The 20,440-nt window shown below is 43.4% G+C and overlaps 1 protein-coding gene across 3 annotated transcripts in view; it reads left to right on the forward strand.

The window, feature by feature from the left end:
* The window catches only part of WIPF1 (WAS/WASL interacting protein family member 1), a 120,006-nt gene that overhangs the window by 74,820 nt on the left and 24,746 nt on the right, over nt 1-20,440 (forward strand). Inside the window, exon 2 of one of the 3 annotated variants that reach the window (XM_068544890.1) lies at nt 8,718-8,954. The exons of the other annotated variants lie outside the window; for them this stretch is intronic. The gene's annotated coding sequence lies outside the window, so the exon portion shown is untranslated. The remainder of the gene's footprint in view (nt 1-8,717; nt 8,955-20,440) is intronic. 3 annotated transcript variants of the gene reach the window in all.

Here is a 20,440-nt window from a genome sequence, read left to right on the forward strand (position 1 = left end):
TGCTTCTCCACGTAACAGCTGCACTAGCCTGGCCCTGCTTCTTTGGAGTCAGGGGGCCCCAGGGGGAGTCTCGGGTCAGTGAGCCCTTCCTGCAGGCTTCAGATGAGTGCCATCAGGCCCAAAGGTGCAGAGCTGGATAGAGCCTTTTTTTCCTGGGAAGCCCAGGGAAGGGCTTTCGTGTGCACATGGTTCGATTCTCCAGCAGGAGACACTGAGTAACCAGCCATATGGCTGGAGGGAAGACTGAACAGGGAACAGTATGGCTGTTGTCCCCACCCCAGAAATCATTGTAGAGACCCCATCCTGGGCTTCATACCTAATGATTAGCAACCAGATTAGCAGCCAGAAGGAACACACAGCTATCCATATTCTAGCAGCTTCTCCCTGGGTGTGTGTGCAAACAGATACACGGCAGGATGTGAAAACAGGGCTTTCCACCCATTGGCCCCTTGAGTTGTAAGAAACATTTTTCTATATCTCACGTGGTTTTTTCCCCTGGGGGCCACTTGTATTGAATGTTGGTGACACCTGGGAAATGTTTGCATTTTAATTAAATCATTAAGGATAAGACGGGGCTCCTTCCCACCAGGCCCTCACCATCTAGAGACGTGTTGTCCAGTGTGGTAGCGGTTCTTGAGCATTTGAAATGTCACCCATAGTAAAATACACACCTGTTTTTGAAGACTTAATAGGAAAAAAGAGTGCAAAATGCCTAATTAATAGGTTTTTTATTGTGAGTACGTGTTGTAATGATATTTTTGAAATAGGGTGTTAAATAAAATATGTTATTAGTATTTCACTTTTTTTCTTTTTAATGTAGCTAGTAGAAAATATAGAACTGCACATATAGCTCAAATTATTTCTACTGGACAGTGCTAATCTAGGGGGAGCGTTGCTTTCTTTTGTTCTTTGGTTGGTTGGTTGGAATTTAGATTTTTGTTTTTTTCTTGCCATTAAGAGGGTCTCCAATTTTGAGAGTTGAATGCTTTTCTAGGAAGAGCTACTTGGGTTCTGAATCAGTATAAGGGAGCCCTCAGTCTCTGTCCCATTTCATCTATCAACCAAAGAGATCATTATGAGGAGAAAAAGGTAACTTCTGTAACTCCCAGGTCTGAGCATGATTGTAACAGAGTGAGCAAACCCCTTTAACAGCCTCTAGTGGATGAAGAAGGGAGTGAGCCTCGAGTCATTTTTATTTTATTGTTTAAACTTTTTATTATAGAAACATTTCAAATGTATGTGAAAAGTAGTCAGAACATTATAACAAACTGCCACGTATGCCTCACACAGCTTCAAGAATGATTATCTCTGGCCAATTTTGTTTTCTTTAAACCTCTAGCTATTTTCCCCCTTTTTCACTTCAGGGCAAACCTAGACATCATACCTTTCTATCCACAAATATTTCAGTATGTATCTCGAAATATTTAAGGACTCTTTGTAAAAAACAACATAACCTCAATAACATTATCATGCTTAAAAATTAGCAATAATCTTAATATTATTAAATGTCAATATTCAAATTTCCAATTGCCTCATATTTTTATTTATTTTAATGAAGTACAGTAATTTACAATTTTATGTTAATTTCAGGTGTACAGCAAAGTGATTCAGTTTTATATATCTATGTACATATTCTTTTTCATATTCTTTTCCATTTTGGTTTATTATGGGATATTGAATATAGTTCCCTGTGCTATAAGATAGGACCTTGTTGTTTATTTTATATATAATAGTTTGTATCTGCTAATCCCAAACTCCTGATTATCCCTCCCCAACCCTCTTTCCCCTTGGGTACCCATAAGTTTGTTTTCTGTGTCTGTGAGTCTGTTTCTGTTTTGTAAATAAGTTCATTTGTGTCATTTTTTAAAGATTCCACACATAAGTGATATGATATTTGTCTTTCTCTGACTTAATTCACTTAGTATGATAATCTCTAGGTCCATCCAAGTTGCTACAAATGGCATCATTTCATTCTTTTTTATGGCTGAGTAGTATTCCATTGTGTATACATACCACATCTTCTTTATCCATTCATCTGTCACTGGACACTTAGGTTGCTTCCACGTCTTGACTACTGTAAATAGTGCTGCTGTGAACATTGGGGTGCATGTATCTTTTTGAATTAGAGTTTCCTCCAGATATATGCCCAGGAGTGGGATATAGTAGTGTGTATCTGTTAATCCCAAACTCCTAATTTATCCCTTAGTCTCAGGCTCCTCTCACAGCTTGTTCACTGCAGGGCTTCATTCTCAGTCTCCATGTGTGTACATGTGGCTGTCATACCACCAGTCCCAGCCCCACACATCTTAGAAAAAGTCTCATTGCATCTCCTTGGTACGAAGTAGTCACATGCTCGTCTCTGAACCAATCACTGCAGCCAGGGAACCACAGGCTCTAACTAGCCAGGGCTGGTCACTTTCCATTCCTGGAGCCCGGGTAGAGTTAGCCCGACTGAAGCCAGAAGAGCAGGAGTGGAGATCAGTGGATGTCTCTCTCCCCAGATCTGAGGCTCTACTGTAATTCAGAAGAATGGATGCTGGACAGCCCCAAAGCAACCAATGTATACTCTATTTACCTATCCAACACACACACACACATCTTCCCACACATACAGTTTCAAAAATGCTCCCACATAATAAATCACACTCACCCTCCTCCCCAAAATAGGTGGCCAATCCAGGTCCAAGTCCAGCGCCGAGTCCAAACTTTCCACAGTCTTGTCCGTCAGTGCTGAATGTAGTATCTCACAGTCCAGTGCTAGATTATAAATTTAACACCCAGTATACAATGGTGGAGGGAGAACAGTAGAAGAATTTCACAATTAAACTTCCATTTGGGAAAGGAGCGGAGACATTGGTCTCCTGTCTCTAGCATATTTTATAACCCACTGAACAGATTCTAGCTGTGTGGCAATGGAATGAGAACTTTGGTCATCCAGTGGCTTAACCTCCTTCTCTCTGGGTGGGCCTTCCTTATCTGTTGCCTTCAGAGCCGTCTCTCAGAGCAGGGCTGCACCTGTTCCACGGCCTACACCCTGTTCTCCTGGCTTCAGGGATCTAGGGATTGACTTAGGATTTGAGCAATCATAAACTGTTTCCGACCGTTCTGGGGCTTTATCCTCTAGTACTTAAAAACGTGGTAGGATTCTGTAATCCCTGAACTCCATGGACTAGTGAACAAAACTCAGGATTGTGTTGAGTCGTACTCTTTGAATGTGGAGCCAAGCCTGGGCATTTCTGTCTCCCAGCAAATGAACCATCCTCCACTCCCAAATTTTGTGGCCTCTGATTAGGTACAGTTTGAAACAGTGGCCTGAGGTGGTGAAGCCACTGATAATTTCCTCCTCGCTCCTGAGATGGAAACCAGTGTATCACAGTGAATGTAACGGGTCTTCTGCTCAGATGAGAGACCACAGTATCTTTGGAGGGACGATGGGGAATCGGGCTTCTCCTAGGTTTCAAACTTCTTTCCTGATATTGTTCTTACCGTCTGGCCCTGCTCTATCTAATGTTAGCATAGTGTAGAGAATGTGGGTTTTTAAACCCACGAAGCTCCAGATTATTTGACTCTCAACCATCTTGGTTGCACCTCACAGGAAAAAAAAAAAGGCCTCTATTAACAAAGCCCTTTTTCCCTGCCTCTGGGCTTCCAATCAGTTTCATCCTAAGTTTATCTCTTTCCTGTGGCTCTCACTGAAGGCTGCAAGTAGCCAACACACTCCAACCTTCTACATTTCTTCTCCTTTAATGGTGCGCCTTCAGGAGGCTCGTGGTCTTAGACCCAGGATTCAATAGGTGGCGCCATAACCAGCAGTGTTGCCATCACATAGCCAGGATGGCCAACCTCCTAGTGCAGGAGAGCCCGCACTAGCTGTCATCCAACCTTAAATCAGCCAGTTGCACATTTTAGGGTTAGTCACATTCAATATTCACTTCTACTACTGATTTCCGTATCACGTAAGAGTGTTTGTATTGCCAGTGATAGAAAACCTGATCACACTAGCTTAAACAAAATAGAGAATTTATTTGCTAGTATAAGTTAAAAGTCCAAAATAGTGCTAGCTTCAGGTATAGATGGATTCAGCCAACAACGTCAACTGCTGGGTTTTCTCCACCCCCAGCTCCCCACTTTGTTGGTCTCATTTTCAAACCCCATGTGGGTGAGAGGATGAGTGAGCCAATTCCAGCCCCTCCATCTTCACAGATCCAACTCCAGTCTCATCCCTCAGGAAGAGTCCTCTCCTCTGGCCACAAATTCCCTTGGTTCTGATGAGGTCACAGGCCATCGCCAAAAAAGTCTCTGGGGCCACATGAATGCAAGGATCCCATGAGCCAGCTCTTCGTGTATCTGGAATGGGAGTGAATTCCTCTGGACCCACAGGGTCTGGCAAGGAGGGAGGGAGGGAGGGAGGGAGGGAGGGATGTCTCCAAACGAAAACTGAAGGACATCATTGTAAGTAGGGTCAGTGGATGCTGAGCTGCCAAAACATAAGGAAATATATTGCAAATATTTCCCCAAGTAAGATTATACCAATTTATATTAGCAGGACATAGAATAGTACAAAATTTGTTTTTAATTTCTCTGTTTCTGAGATTATTTTTAAATGATCAGCCCTCTATGTAACTGTACTGATAAGTTTATGGGGAAGAAGGTAATTCCTTTGTTTCTGCTCTTTTAAATCGCATAATTCCTATATTTTAACAAGTTGCAAGTAGAATTTCTCTTACAATAAATGCATACATTTAATTTGGTACTGTTTCCTTTTCCCCCGAAAAAGCTATAAGGGGGGTATTTTGCTATTGAAGAAGGTGGTGTTTTAGAATGGAAGGAATACAGTATTCTAAAATATGTTTCCACTACCAGGGAAATACTGAACTATAACATGTAGTCATGAAAACACAACTTGAAAAACCAGAATTATGAAAAACAATTGTTCTTATATTTTATACATGTCACTGTTGCCCTTATTCAGTCTCTGTTGATTTGGGGTCACCACAGGAGGGTCGTTGGCTGTGATTCTTTACGGCTTTACCCAGACTGGTGAGAACCACCATGTTGTACTATAATCTCTGTCCGTCCTTCGTTTTCTGTTTCTGTAGATTAACTTGGAGGATTCTTCATCTGATTGGTCCGGAGACTGTTGATTATTGTTTTACTCTGTCACTAGGCTGGGACTGGTCTATGTATTGAATAGGGTGATATACGCATTTAAGATTCTCTTTGAAGTCCAGAATTGTGATTATCTTTATTCGCCTTGGGGTCTCAATCCACTTTTCTTTGGCCTTTGATTATAATAACATCCCGAACAGCAGTACAAACCCTACCCTCAACTGCTCCCCTCCACATCACAGCCTTCTCTCTACCCCTCTTCCTTCCACCTCTTCTTATGCTTATAGAGAGGAATTAAGTGAAATCCTCCTCTGAACTTAAAATGAGGCTTAAGGCCATAATGACACTGGACCATGGAGAGAGAGACTGGGCTTCTGGCACCAGCTCTGCTGCTGCCTGCTGTGTGACAGAGGCAGGTCACTTAACCTCTCTGGACCCCCGTTTCCTCTTCTGTAAATGATGGTGTGGACTCTGATCTCTGCAGTCTCATTCGTCCTTAAAATTCCTTAGTCTGAGAAACTGACGCGGATCTGGGAACACCTGGGCACAGAGGAAGGGCAGAAAGCGCTTTCACATCCAACACCTACACCCACTGCAGAGGGTGGCCTCCAAGGCCGCTTTGTCAGTGATGCAGTTGGAACTGCCCCCCGCCCACCATGTGATCTCTCCTTTGTCTCCATCTTTTCCTGCCTTATTTCCTTTATCTTTTAATTTCTTCCCCTTCCTTTCCGATTGGATTATTTATTTGTTTTTAACTTTCCTAACCCATTTTTCTCTTCCCCACTGCCCAATGACATGAGCCACTTGCACTGCATGAGACTCTGCACACATTGCCAAGCCCCCCGGTTGGCTAAAGGGTTTACTGCTGATCTCCAGTGTCCTTTCCCTGGCAGATTTCCCTTTAACCTAAGCCTTCCCGAGAAGAAAGTGCAAGTCTAGGCTTGGCATTCCTTAGTCACTGCTTTAGGGGGAACAGCCTTAGGCTCTTAAACGAATGTTATGTTCTGGTAGAATTTTAAAGAGAGATTGATTTTCTTTTTCATTCAACAAATAATATTTATTGAGCACCTACCAGGAGTCAGATGCTGTTCTAGATGCTGAGGCGACAGCAGGAAACAAGATCCTATGGAGCTTGAATTCTAGTGGGGAGGGATGTACAAGTAAATAAACAATTAAATGAAAAAATGCCAGGTGGTGACACGTGCAATGTATAAAAGAAAATGGGAGTAGAGATGGGACATGAGAGGGGGCATTTTTGCTGACAACTGGAGAATGAAAAGGAACCAGGGAGGTGAGTGTACCAGGTGAGAGGGCTTACAAGTGTCAGGGCCAGGATGCAAATGAGCTTGTGCATTTACGGAACAGAAAGACCTGGAAGGAAATTAGCAAGAGGGAGTTTACTTGAGATGAGGTCAGAGAGCTGGGTGTGCGGGGGGACGCAGATCTTGTGGGTCCTTGTGGGCCTAGGCAGAGCTTGGATTTTTAAAGTGAAATGAGAAACCGTTGGAGGGTTTTAAACAGGGAGGAACATTATCTGATATATGTCCTATGGTGCATAGTGGACACCTCATAAATGTATCCAAAGTTGACTGTCCTTACAAGTTCTCATTAAAGATGAAATAGACCCAAACCCTAGACAGCTACTCCCTTGTGTGTCTCACAGGCTCCAGACTTCTAAGTGACATACCCCCTTCTAGTTGAGTTTTTCCTAATGGGTGAGAATAGTCATGAACTGTAGTGTCCTGGGTGTGTGTGTGTGTGTGTGTGTGTGTGTGTGTGTGTGTGTGTTTGGGGCACATTACTTATTAGAGAACTTCAAAGTAATTCTGTAAACACATAGAGAAATCACCCTATTGCCCATGTTCTCTTTTTAGACCCAACTATAGTTAGACTTCCCCAAAGAGTCACTCAGGCATTTACCTGGTAGGTGATCAAGTTCTGTGTTTTCCCGAGCTTAGTGGAGGGTGAAGGAGATAATAGCTGCAGGCCTCCACCTCTGTCCAGCCTCAGGCCTGTATGTATTTATTCATGTATTGAGTGTCCCTTGGACTCCAGGCCCTACGTTAGTTGAGAAGAATAAAGTGTACCATCGAGTGGCACCAGGCAAAGTAGAAGACTCTAGGTCACTAATCCTTGGAAGCCCCACTTCTAGGAATTCTGCCGTGGCTTGGCATCATGAAACTCCTTGTGAGGCTAGACTCATATCTCAAAGACTTGAGAGTTAAAAGAACCTTGGATGTCAACTATCCCAGTACTTCTCCAGAATGTGCCTCTGTTTTTCATTCTTTCAGCTGATACCGTTTTCTCCGAGGTACGTGGTGTGTGTCACAGATATCAGTCTGAACCTGTCAGGTGGATTGAGAAAAAATTATGAGCGTTTTTAGATTTTTATACACTTCTCAAGGTTTCGGTATAATATTTTTTGCCTGTATTCCATTGCCTACCCACCTCTTAGAGTCCTTTGAGAGTGAGGAATCTGAGTTTCCTCCTTGTGTACTCATCATCTCTGTGCTTCTGTCAAGCATCCTCTGGGAGAGTTATTGTCACCCCATTAAGTGTGGCGGACGGAAACAAAACATTTTGGCTTAGAAAGCTCTGATCTTCAGCTGCCTTGAGCTGTACAGGCTTACTTCGGAGATACTGAAGATTCCGTTCCAGGCTACTGCAATAAAGCGAATACCGCAATAAAGAAAGTCACACCGATCTTTTTGGTTTCCCAGTGCGTGTACAAGTTATGCTTATACTCTACTGTAGGCCGTTAAGTGTGCAGTAGCATCATGTCTAAAAAAAAGTACATACCTTAATTAAAAACTACTTTATTGCTATTGTAAGTCAACTATACCTCAATTTTTAAAAACTTCATTCAAGTGGTAATCGTCTGAGCCTTCAGCGAGTCGTGGTAGTAACGTCAAAGATCAGCAATCACAGATCACCATAACCAATATAATAATAATGAAGAAGTTTGAAATATTGCTTGAATTATCAAAATGTGACACAGAGACACAAGGTGAGCAAATACTTCTGGAAAAATGGCGCCAATAGACTTGCTTGACTCAGGGCTGCCATAGACCTTCAATTTGTTAAAAAATAAAATAAAACGTAATATCTGCAAAGCACAATAAAGCGAAGCACAATAAATTGAGTTGTGCCTGTATATTATTTATCCTGACTTGGGCACCAAAATCACGTTTCAAAACTCATTTGCCTTCATACACCTGACTAGCTCTCTTCACCTGTGTTTGTAACTTACTCCCTACCCCGCTCTGTAGATAAGGAAGGATCACTTACGTTATTTATTAGTGCTGCTTAGAGCTTTTAGTTCTTGAGTGACTCTTTCCCTTAATCCTAAATGTTATCATCAATATCGAGAGTGATGCTTTAAAATGGAATTTCTTGAAGGAATCTCACGTTCTGTGAGCAGTTATTTTTGTGGAGGTGTCTAGAATAAAGTTGGGCTGTTAACCAGATGGAGGTGCTAATCTCCTCTTGTCCCTGTACCAAGAGGTATGTTACACCTGGTGGGAAGGAGAAACATGTAATTTTCCAAATTTAGGGTTTTTTTCTTGCTTGCTTCTGAAGTAAAACCCATCTAGCCTTTTTTTCTGCAGAAAAGGAGGAAGGAACAAGCAACAAATTAATCAAACAGGAAGTGAATAACCACAGAAGGATGTCTGCCTCTGACTCAGTGTGTCACATTTAACGAGAGGCCAGAGCTTGTCCAAAAACGACCCCACGTTTGCGTTAGAAGATGATGCCTTTCTCAGGGACGGTTTTCTCTCTCATATCTTGCTTGCTCCCTGTCTGCCTGTGTCCCTGATCATGCCTTCCCGCAGTATCCTTTAACGGTAAGAAAACTTATATTCAAACTAAATGTATTTCCTGTATTCAGTTAGAGGGAAGGACTCGATGGCTTTTGATGGACCATAGTATGTTGAGATAAAGTTGTTTAATTTTTCAGTAGAGTACCATGTGGTCGAGTCCTGTTGCACACAGGACTAGTTTCACTGCTATAGTGATTGTGGGCAATTTAGAACTTGCGTTTTGAACCAAAATGTAAGCGAGATTTTCAGGAGAATTATTCCTGACCACTGGACAAGTTTGGATCCACAGGAATTTTTTCTCCCATTTAAAATGGGGGTTTATGTCAGTAACTGTATCCTTTCGGTGGATGGTGCAATTGTCCACATGACTGCCTTTGAATTGTCACTTCGGCCGGCAACAGTAAGTGCTTTTAAAGCAAAAGGAGCCACTGGAAGCTTCAAAGGAAAGTACCGTGGAGCTAAGCTCTTGCCAGTCTGTTGCTACAAACCTGTTACTTAAGTTCAAATCCCAAACCATTTCTAAGCAGAGTCTTTTAGGACAGTTTGTCTTTTAGAATCATTCTGTTCAACATCCTAACAGTGCGGTGCACAATTACTATTGCTAATCAAATTCTGCAGCATTCATTGTAACTAGTTACATTTAATATGATTAATATTTTGACATAAAATATTGTAATTTTCGTATTTCAAACGGTGTACCCAGAGATGTACAGAGCAGGATTAAGGAAACTTTTTTGTATCAAAAAAATGCTTTTTTTTTTCTTTGGGGCATATATGAAAAAGCAACTTGACTTATATTCCTTTTACCCCATGGAGAAATATAAAATAAAGCTTTAAAAAGTTAAGAGGGCACGTACAACTTTGGTCAATAAGTATAAGTTCTTTTAAATAATTCAATGGCATAACTAGTGTATACAGTAGAAAATAGACAAGTGGTAAAATGAAGAAAAGACTGTAGGAGGGTTCTAATTAAGAAAAGTAGGACAGCTTGGTAGAGAGAAAGATAGTGGGAAAGCAGGATAAAGAATAAGACAGGATAGTGAGAGAGGAAGATGAGAAGCCTGAAAAAGATTTTGAGGTCCATTAGTGTGGAAACCATACCCTTACTAGTCACTTGGGCTGTGGGTCTAACATTATGCATTAACTTCATAAAGTTATGCTGCTTCTGAACTGGAACATCGTTCAGTCAAAATTGTCCTTTTATAGTCTAAAGAGGTTAAATGATTTATCTAAAATCATAGGTTGTTTTCTGATGCTCTTTGAAAAGTTCATCTGTTGGTTAATTGCTCACAGCTCTTCAATTACTCTAATATCTAAATTTTTAAGGATTACACATACTCTGAATGAACTGCAGTATTCAGAGACCTTCCCATGGTGAAGAATTTTCCCTGGGGTCCAGCAGCAATTTCACTCTGATCGTTGACGAAATCAAATTCTAAATCTGCCCTATAGGCTGGAAGTTCCCCAACCTGTGCTAAAATGTAAGAGGAAGTGAGCTACCTAATTCCTGGACCTTTCAAGTTTTATGCACTTTTGAAGTCTGCTTAACATTTCATGAACACGTCATTTTCGTTGGGAGTTTCTGGCTATTTAAATTGTGATTCGTTCCTGCTTTAAGGTTTGACTCATTTTTGTTTTTCCAAATTGTCATACATTTACTTATTGTTGAAAAGAGCATTTCCCCTGGACTATCAAATACCTCTGTCTGTATTTTGCAACCCTCAGTCCTGAAAATTAAAACTGAAAAAACGAATACTAGAATAAGAAATGCCTTAATTAGTATGCTTTTCTGAGAAATTTAAAATGCACTTTATATGCACCTCCGTTTGCCATTCGTTTGTAATGCAGAAGTTTGCATGGGTGTGCACATGTGGGCTACGTCATCAGCTTGTGGTTTCTCCTTCTCATGGTTAAAAAAAGGAAAAGACGATATTTATTGAGCACTCACTGTATGTTAGGCTCTTGACTTTTGCTCATTTTATTTTTTTAAAATGGCTAATACTTATTTAGCACTTGCCTCATTTAACTCTTGAATAGTCCTGTTGAGTCGGTACCCTTCTCGCCATTTTATTGTGGGAACTGGACTTAGGCTAAGCAGTTTGCCCAAGGCCACTAACAACTAACTGTAATTTCAAGAGCTTTTTTCGTTAAGTACTTAGGAGGCCACAAGATGTTCTTTTCTAATCCTGAGAATCTGGGATTGTACAAATGCTTTGTTTTAAATGTCACAGCCACAGTAAATATCTTTAAGTGAATAATCTCAGGTAAGACCATTTCCTTTCTAAGTCTTTTGACCTTTTCAGAAGTAAATTCGGTGACTCTTCTGCTTATATTATAAGGCTACACTTTCAATGGTTAAATGAATAAAATATGTTGAGTATGTTGACCTATATGCTGTGAGTATGTGTGCATGAGTGTGTGTGGTGTGTGTGTGTAGTGGAGAACAGGGAGGGGCAGATCTTAATCCTCTGGTAAAACTAAATGTGGTGCTGAGGATTTAGGGAAACGTAGTTTTGAGATTTGAGGCCCTTAAAGAGAGTACTAAAAAAAAAAACCAACCAGTACTTGTTAGAGATGGGAAGTCGTGGGAGGAAAATTGGTACTTTTTAGTTAAGTGGATAAAGTAGAAAAGATTTCTCTTTCCTTTCCCATAGTTAAACAAGGACAAGTAGGTGGGTCATTCAACTTACCTTCATTTTCTCATTTTTGAGAGGGTTTAGCTGTCTATGAATTTGCACTAATTTTTCTATTAAACATGTAGGACAGTGTATTAAGAAAATAATTTTACTTCATAGCAACCTTTATTTCCCCAGCAGTTACTCTTAAAATAAAATTGTGGGTTTGTGTCCAGGCTCCCCTCTAATTGTAATGACATTGTAGATGCTTCAAAATGTCTTCTCTGAAAAATTCCCCCTACTCCCCAAATTATCCAACTCTTTATCTAAAAGAAGTGTTTCTGAAATAGCCAAGGACCCTCCAAGTACAGCAGAGACACAAACCCTTACCATTGAGAAAACAGCCCGTAAGCAGAATTGACTTAAGCTATTGCCTTAAATGATGATCAACGGAGAAAAGAGCAAGTACATTTTGAGAAATGAGGGGTCCTGTGTACAGCAAGCGTGCGTACCACATTCAGCTCAGATTGAGAAGAACAATGATCATGAACTAGGTGAGGCAGTTGCTTTGCTTATAAAGGAAAGCTTGTTTCTCTTCTCTACCTTTGGCTTCTTCTTGGGTTGAGCAGCCTTTTCTGCTTCTCCTCTTGCATTGATTGCCTCACTGCCTTCAGCCCTCTGGAGCTTGGACTGAGGAGAGGAAGAGTCACAATAATAGAAACAAACTTTATGCAAACGTATTAAAAGTTGCTAAAATGGCCAAAACGACATGCCGGGCTTGGGGGTGGGGCACTGAGCTGTTGCACTGGGCCTGGTATCAGAAAATAGAAACTACGGGCAACTGCAGCTGTGAAAAGACTGCTAAAGAAACAGGATGGCTGTGGTTTGCTGTGAGCATCAATTTTCCTGTTGAGCATTTTTACAGGAAGTTGAAGAACAAAGCCAACTTCATCTTAATTAGTTCTGATGGTTTGCAGATCTTAAACACATCCAACTAAGTTTGTCTCATGGAGGAGTTTCTAAAGAATAGAACCAAAAATAATCATGAGTAGGAATCCCCAAACTACCAATGTTAGCAGCAATTTGAGTTTTTGCTAAATGATTTTATTTTAACGGTGTAACTTGGAGTAGATTCATTACCTGTATAATGAATGCCTTTGCAATCATTTTTTTTATGGCTGCAATAACTCGATATGAATTTAAGGGCCTTTCCTTATTAAAACACTGTCGAGTTGTATGTATTATAAATTTCCTTCTGTTAATATTTATTGGTCAAACAGTTGTGCATGTGTGTATTTATATAGATACAAAGAGGTATGTGTGTGTTTGTGTATAAAAGCTGGAAAAATGTACATCAAAAGGTTAACAAGAATTATCTCTGGGTATTATTAACCCCAACCCTTTTTCACCTAATATTTAATTATTATCAAATGCTTCCTTCAATGGTTAAATACAACTGTCGTGTTTTATTTTCATCTTTGTATTTTTATATTGTCTATCATTTTCTAAATGAATATATGCTACTTTTGGAAGCAGGAAAAAAATTCTCAAAAATCTAACCTGAAGATGCCAAGAGCACACAAGAAATATATACATGAAAATGAGTTAAGAACGTTATATATAAAGTAAAATATCAAGGAATATAAATAAAAATAAGATAGGGAATAGAAAGTAATGAGGGCAAGAGAATATTGGACGTTAGTATCTTTTCAATTGTATTATTTCTATTATGTCCTTTCCCTGTACCCACCCCCCACCACAAACACACACACACACACACACACACACACACAGTGATGAATTCAACCTTTTTTGAACAAAAAGTTTACTTTTCTCCCATTCATTTTAGGTAGAATAGTATTTAAGGGTGACTTTTGGCACGATTTGCATAGCAAAATGCTTTATATTTTTGAATGGTCCAAAATCGTGATAAAACATAACTGGATAAACCTGCTTCTTATCTTCTCTGCTAGAACTTGGCCGATTCACACCCACATCCTCCGGATTAGAGGCCGGCCTTCTGAGGATTATTTCATTGGACAGTGCTGGAAATCTCTCCCCTCTTCCTGTCATTCTATAGTGTGGGCCTCACATGGCCCACCTCTAGAATGAATTTGACATTGGTTGGAAGAAACTAAGAAACAGTTTATTTAAATAACTTGCCAGTTCTCTTGATCATTTTACATTCAGAGATAATTCTGCTTTCTTCGATGAGCATATTGAAGAAGAAAGCATAAGTTTCCTGGGGCAACTCTGGACTGAACTCTGGGCTCTGATTGAGTGTCTAGTTGTCCATGCTGTTGGGGGAATACGTCGCTGTAGGGTGGGGAGCAATTCACTCTTTCTCACAAGGTGTTCCCCATAACCAGTATTACACATTTAGCAGGTGGCTCGGGGCCACCAGCTGCCCTGGTTGATCTAGGGTCAGTGTGTGATGCTGTCCACTGTGAGTTTAAACCATGATGCTGACCTACTAGACGTGTAGTAAAACCAACAAAACCATCCATGTCTCTCACAGAACTAGGAAATTCCAGAATTTCTAAATGTTGGTGTATGTTGTGTATACATATGTACATGTGTGTAGGTGACAAAGAAGAGCCAATTAGTGGATTTTTGAAGTCATTTATGTAAAATATTCTACTCTGTTCTCTCAACCCAAAGAATCAATTCCTTTATGAAAGGTTTATTGGTAGATCCCTCCCCTCATCTCGATAGTTTCCACCTAAAATTTGTTGATTTTTTAAGGGATTCAGTTATTAAATAAAACTTTGGTAATCACTCACGTTCCCTAGGGTTCAGGTTGATTTTTTTAATATATATTTTATTTATTTATTTATCTATCTATCTGTTTATTTATTTATTTATTTAGGCTGTGTTGAGGCATGCGTCTTAGTTGGGTCTTAGTTGAGGCATGCGGGCTGTTCGTTGTGGCGCGTGGATTTTCTCTTCTGTAGTTGTGGCGTGCGGGCTCCAGGGCATGTGGGTTCTGTAGTTTGCGGCATGCGGGCTCCAGTTGAGGCACGGGAGCTCAGTAGTTGTGGCGCGTGGGCTTAGTTGGCACGCAGGCTTAGTTGGCCCGTGGCATATGGGATCTTAGGTCCCCTACCAGGGATCGAACCCGCGTCCCCTGCATTGGAAGGCAGGTTCTTTACCACTGGACCACCAGGGAAGTCCCCCCTCAGGTTGACTTTTAATTTCTTTAATGTATGACAGACAATCCAGAGATAGTTTGGGTGAGAAATCAATTGATGGATTTTATTCAAAAACTATTATCTTATAATTTTCACTGTGGATAGCAGACACGATAGATAACATGTATTGTTAAAACTGTGTTTATCATTTGCTAGGGCTGCCATATCAAAGTACCACAGACTGGGTGGCTCGAACAGCAGAATTTTGTTATCTCACATTTCTGGAGGTCGGAAGTCAAAGATCAAGGTGTCAGCAGGTTTGGTTTCTCCCAAGGCCTCTCTTCTTGGCTTGCAGATGGCCACCTTCTCCCCGTGTCCTGACATGGCCTTTTCTCTGCGCTCACACATCCCTGGTGTTTCTTCCTCTTCTAAGGACCCCAGTCATGTTGGATTAGGGCCCACCCTAATGGCCTCATTCTAACTTAGTCACCTCTTTAAAGGCCATCTCTCCAAATACAGTCACATTCTGAGGTACTAGGGGTTAGAGCGTCAACATATAAATTCAGTCCATAACGCTGTGTGTGAAAACAAAAAACCCATTTCTATCCATGTGGTTTTCCTTGTGCACATAAAATTCAGCACACACGGTGAACATTTTAGAGAAGTTTGACTTTTCTCTCTATGATGAAAGTTATTTAAACAGTGAAATGATTCTCTAAAAGCAATTAATTCTCAAAAGCGTGTACTGTTAGAAGTTCTGTGCCTGGGGTCAGGGGGAGGGTAGGAGGGCGAGGATCAGCAAATGGGTAGGGCCGTGATCCTCCAACTTCAGGGAGCCTGGTTCCCCTGCAAGAGATGATGGCCGACACTTGGGAGCCCCTGCCCTAGTCACTGCTTCCCTTCTTCTAGGGCCCCTCCCTCCTGGTTACAGAGCTGCCTTTCCTGCCGTGCTCCCATCTCCCAAGGGAAGAACCAAATGTGGGAGGCCAAGCCCTCAGGCTGCCTCATTCCCAGGGGGGCAGCCCCGCCCACACAGGACTCTGGGCAAAGCCAGGGCCTCAGCTCAGTCACCAGACCAGGCCGTCCTCTGCCAGGTGCTCGAGCGGTACTCACACCAGCAGGGCGCGTGCTCACCTCAGGAACTACAGCTCTGGACCCGTCTGTTGATTGCTTACACTACCCGGGCCTGCTGTACTGTTTCATTTCATCCGCCTTGTACACCCATTTAACAGATGGGAAGGGGAGGCTCAGAGAGCTTAGTCTTATCCCAGGTTATCAGCAGCAGAGCAGAGTTTCAAAATCATGTTCTTCTGACCCAGGACTCACGTTCTCACAGGGATTCTAAACTTTTTCATTCATAGGCCACGCTAGTATCTGGTAAAGCCCAAAAACGTCAGACTGCTTCTCTGACTGTTGTTAAATGCATAAAACAAAATACAGAGGATTACCAAGGCAACTAGTTACAGTGAAATAGATACAAGATCTAGCAGCAGACATTGCCACAACTTCAAAAGAGATCTGCAACAATTTTAATATGATGTGAGAATATGATGTGAAAATATCATGTGAAAAGCTGTTGGTGAAAAGGTTTCAGGTGTGGTTTGTGGCCTGTATTCATAATTGAAGGAAGTACTACATTGTAGTTAGAGTTTAGGGGAAATTAATATGTCCTTTTTTTCATCCAAGTTCATGAACCCCTGAATTCTGTCCACAGACCTTGTGGATGTGAAGATCCAGGCTAGGAAGGCCTGTCCGTTAGGATCTAGGCTGCTCTTGAGGCCCTACAGTCAGGCCCAGTCTTGCTTCTGACGTGGGCTCTCAACTCCAGGAGACCAGGGAAGTCCCTGCTCTCCCAAGGCCTTGGGCTCTACTCCCCTGATGAAGTCAGGAAAGCAAGCGCCCAGGCTTAAAGCTAGCCAGCCCCTCTGCCATGGGACTGGTTCTTTGCCCAGGCCTTGGGATGCCCAGGGCTGATGCTGGGAGCCGTTCCAACGACCAGCACATGGCTTGTTTGTGTGATACCTGGCTCTTCCATTCCCACATATTTAGAGAGAACCCTGCTTTGTGCCATGTATTGGGAAGACCGGATGGAGTTCACGGTCTGGTGGTAAGACAGCCGAGAAGGGGGCCTGCTGGGGGCCCGGTGTCGGGGGGCATGAGGTTGGTCTTCTTTGACCCGTGTGCTGGGGTGGCAGGATCAGACTCTGGGGTTTCTCACAAACTTCCCTCAAGGCCCAGCCTGGACAAGTCCAGACCAGCCGCTGTTCAGCTAGCAAGAAGCCAAGAGACCATGGAGGCCTCTGGAATCACCTTTCAGTGTGGAGGTGGGGGTGGGAGTAGTTTGTCTGGAGGAGAGCGAGGGATGGGGGCAGGGGGAGTAGTAGCAGTGGAGAGGAAGGAGAGCTTAGCCTGGGAAAGGTGAGAGCGCCCACCCGCAGATCCTCTCCCCGTTGTTCATCGGAGGTGGCGGGGCGGGGGGAGGCCCAGCCTCTGTGCTCCGGAGGTTTATTTATTAATGCACAGAGAGAACCATGATAGCAACGACAGAAAACTGTAAACTACTTGGATTAAAGAGGCCTCACAGGGTGGCAGTCCCCTGAGAGCGGCCCTGTTCCATCATCTGGCCCCTGAGGCGTACAGAAGTTCAATTTGATCTTTGCAACCAGAGACTGGCTTATGAGAACCAAACCCGTAAGAGGTTCGCGGTAGCTGATCAGAATCCACTTCTTCCTCAGTATTAGGATAACAGGATGGCAGGTTAGCTGGTGAGCGTAGGACCTGACGCAGTGGAGTGTTGAGGGGCCTTTCATCCACCAAGCACGCGGACGGTCTGTCCCATGGAGCCCGTCTCCCGGGCCCTCTGGGGGGACCCGGCCACCCCTTCCTTGGTTGGCCGCCTCCTCCAGCTCTGTTCAGACCATTGCTTTGGCCATAGCAGCTCTGACAGTTAGTTGGGCCTGCATCCCGTTTCAGATCCCCGTCCTTCCTCCTGGTCCTGGGACACAACCCTGAGGCTTCTGGAGGTGCCCCTGCAGCTGGAGCACCCCCTTCATAGGCCTCCAAACACAGGCCCCCAGCCCTCCTTATTACACTGCCTGTGTAGCCCCACGGGAGACCGATTGGTGTCACCCAGAAAAGACCAATGTAAGGAACAGATTTTAAAAGAACCCCTGTCTGAGACAGGCTCTTATTGAAAACCAGATTCTGACCGAGTTTACAGGTGAGCTGCAGTACTAGTTAGCCCTTTACCTGCCTAAAAATGCTTATCTAAGAAGAGCAGGGATCAAAAGGACTTGATGTGAATGACTTTCACGGGTCTTTTAGCAAGTTATTAATTTCTCTGAGTCCCAGCGTCCTCCTCTGTAAAATGAGTGGAATTATGCTAGTTTGCTGTGTGGTCATAAGTATTCAAGACGACAGAAATAAAGAGCCCTTTATCATCCAATTGACTGTTAATAGATGAGAGCAGCTCTTGCTGCTTTAGAGTTTTTTAAATTTCATTTTCTAGATGGCACTCAGAATAGAACTGTCAGAAGCTCTCTTGATTCCTGTCTTCCAGTAGCTTTGACAAGTTTGGCCACGTCCTCTTAGCTTTTCCATTCCGTTTCTGTCACAGAAAGCAAGCCATCCAGCAAAACTTCTATAGAAAGTAACAGCTGACCCTTGAACGATGCGGGGGTTAGGGGCGCCGACCCTCTGCACGCAATCAGCCCTCCGTATCCACGGGTCCTCTGCACCCGGATTCCGCATCCTCGGATTCAACTACCCATGGATGGTATAATACTATAATGTTTACTACCGAAAACAATCCACATCTGAGTGGACCCGTTGTTCAAGGGTCATCTGTATTTGTTTCAAGGTATAAGTTTTCCACATTAACTTTCAGTGGTTGAACTAAGTTAATACTTTAAATTATTTTTTCTTTTGGCCGTGCCACATGGCTTGTGGGGTCCTGGTTTCCCGACCAGGGATCGAACCTGGGCCCCCGACAGTGGAAGTGCAGAGTCCTAACCACTGGACCGCCAGGGAATTCCCTAATACTTTAAATTCTAAGAGGTTGTTTTCTGCAATTAAGAGACTATTGAAAATAGAAGATAATTCTGAGGTTTGAAATTCAGGACACATGTTCCACAGAAACAATGTTATTCAGGTGGTCAGTGTTCCAGGCTGCTCACTTGGTTTAAGGCTCTACCACCAGGCTTCTCGAATGCATATGAATCACCCAGGGATCTTGTTAAAATGCTGGAACAAATTCAGTGCAGGCAGAGGGGCTGAGATTTGATGTTTCTAACAGCTCTGGGTGATGCCCCGCTCCAATCCGGGAGCCCTGCTGATCCAGGAGTAGCAAGCTCTGGGTGGGAGACGCTGGGATACTGAGGGGTGAGTACGTGGGTGAGGGCTGCGGCCTGGGGCTTCTGCTCAGACCCAGGGATGGGACTCCGAGGACTGGGGGAAAGGGAGACGGGGTTCATTGCTGGCACAACTCTGGGGGCACGTCCTCGCCATCGTTTCTTCAGCCCCTGATGTTTCCCAGGCTGCCCCCTTCGCCGCTGCTACCCACCAGGGCTTCCCTGCGCTGTCTCACTGCCACGGAGTCTGGCCTTCCCTTTGTCCCCAGAGCAATCAGACTCTGCAGAAAGCCTTTCTAAGGAAGCCTATTTGTAGTAAACAGCCCAGAGTCAGAGGTTTGATTCCTCCTCTCTTTTTTCCCTTTTTTTTTTTTTAAAGTAAGGTTTTATTTATTTATTTATTTATTTAGGCTGCATTGGGTCTTTGTTGCTGTGCACGGGCTTTCTCTAGTTGCAGCAAGCGGGGGCTACTCTTCGTTGCGGTGCGCGGGCTTCTCATTGCGGTGGCTTCTCTTGTTGCAAGGCACGGGCTCCAGGCACGTGGGCTTCAGTAGTTGTGGCTCGCGGGCTCAGTAGTTGTGGCTCACGGGCTCTAGAGCACAGGCTCAGTAGTTGTGGCGCATGGGCTTACCTGCTCCGCAGTATGTGGGATCTTCCCAGACCAGGGCTCGAACCCGTGTCCCCTGCATTGGCAGGTGGATTTTTAACCACTGTGCCACCAGGGAAGTCCTTTTTCCCCTCTTTTTTTCCACTTGGATCCTGTAAGGAAATGCCAAGTAGCATAGAGGTAGGAATCCAGCCTCCTTGCCCATCTTATCTTCCCGTATCCCCATCTCCTTTCCCCGGAGACTGTAAGAACTTTGAGGGCAAGTATAGAAATATAGATTCATCTTTGCATTCCTGGGTGCTACCCAGACCTAGACAGATGTCAGGAATCTCAGAGAAGAAAAGCAGCGGAGTGGAGAAGATATGTCAGGAATGTCGGAGAAGAAAAGCGAGGGCACGGAGTGGGCGGGGGGCGGGAGCTCGGGAGAGGACTGCGCCATGGAGATGAGTGAGGAAGAGTAGCCACTTGAACATCGGACTTGGCCAGGATACATTTCTAGCAGTTTCCTAATAACCTCCCAGCTTACTCGGGCGGCAGGCCAGGGTCCTTCCCCCGACCTGCTTTGGTGGTGGTGGGATTGAGCAGCATGAGGCACTGGATTTTGCTTCCAGTATCTCCAGGCACTTTGGCTGAGAAGCTTCCCCTGCTGACCTCCTTCCAGAATAGTAACATCCTAGCCATGCCGTAAAGGAATTCCACCTCTTATAAAAGTTGGGCTTCGTGAATAGCTGCCACTTTGATGGGAAAGCGGGAAGGAAGATTAGGATGGAGTATTACTAAGAAGTCTAATACATGATGGTGCTTTGTT

Source organism: Eschrichtius robustus, chromosome 5 (genome assembly GCF_028021215.1).
Source record: "Eschrichtius robustus isolate mEscRob2 chromosome 5, mEscRob2.pri, whole genome shotgun sequence".
Classification (NCBI taxonomy): Eukaryota; Metazoa; Chordata; class Mammalia; order Artiodactyla; family Eschrichtiidae; genus Eschrichtius; species Eschrichtius robustus.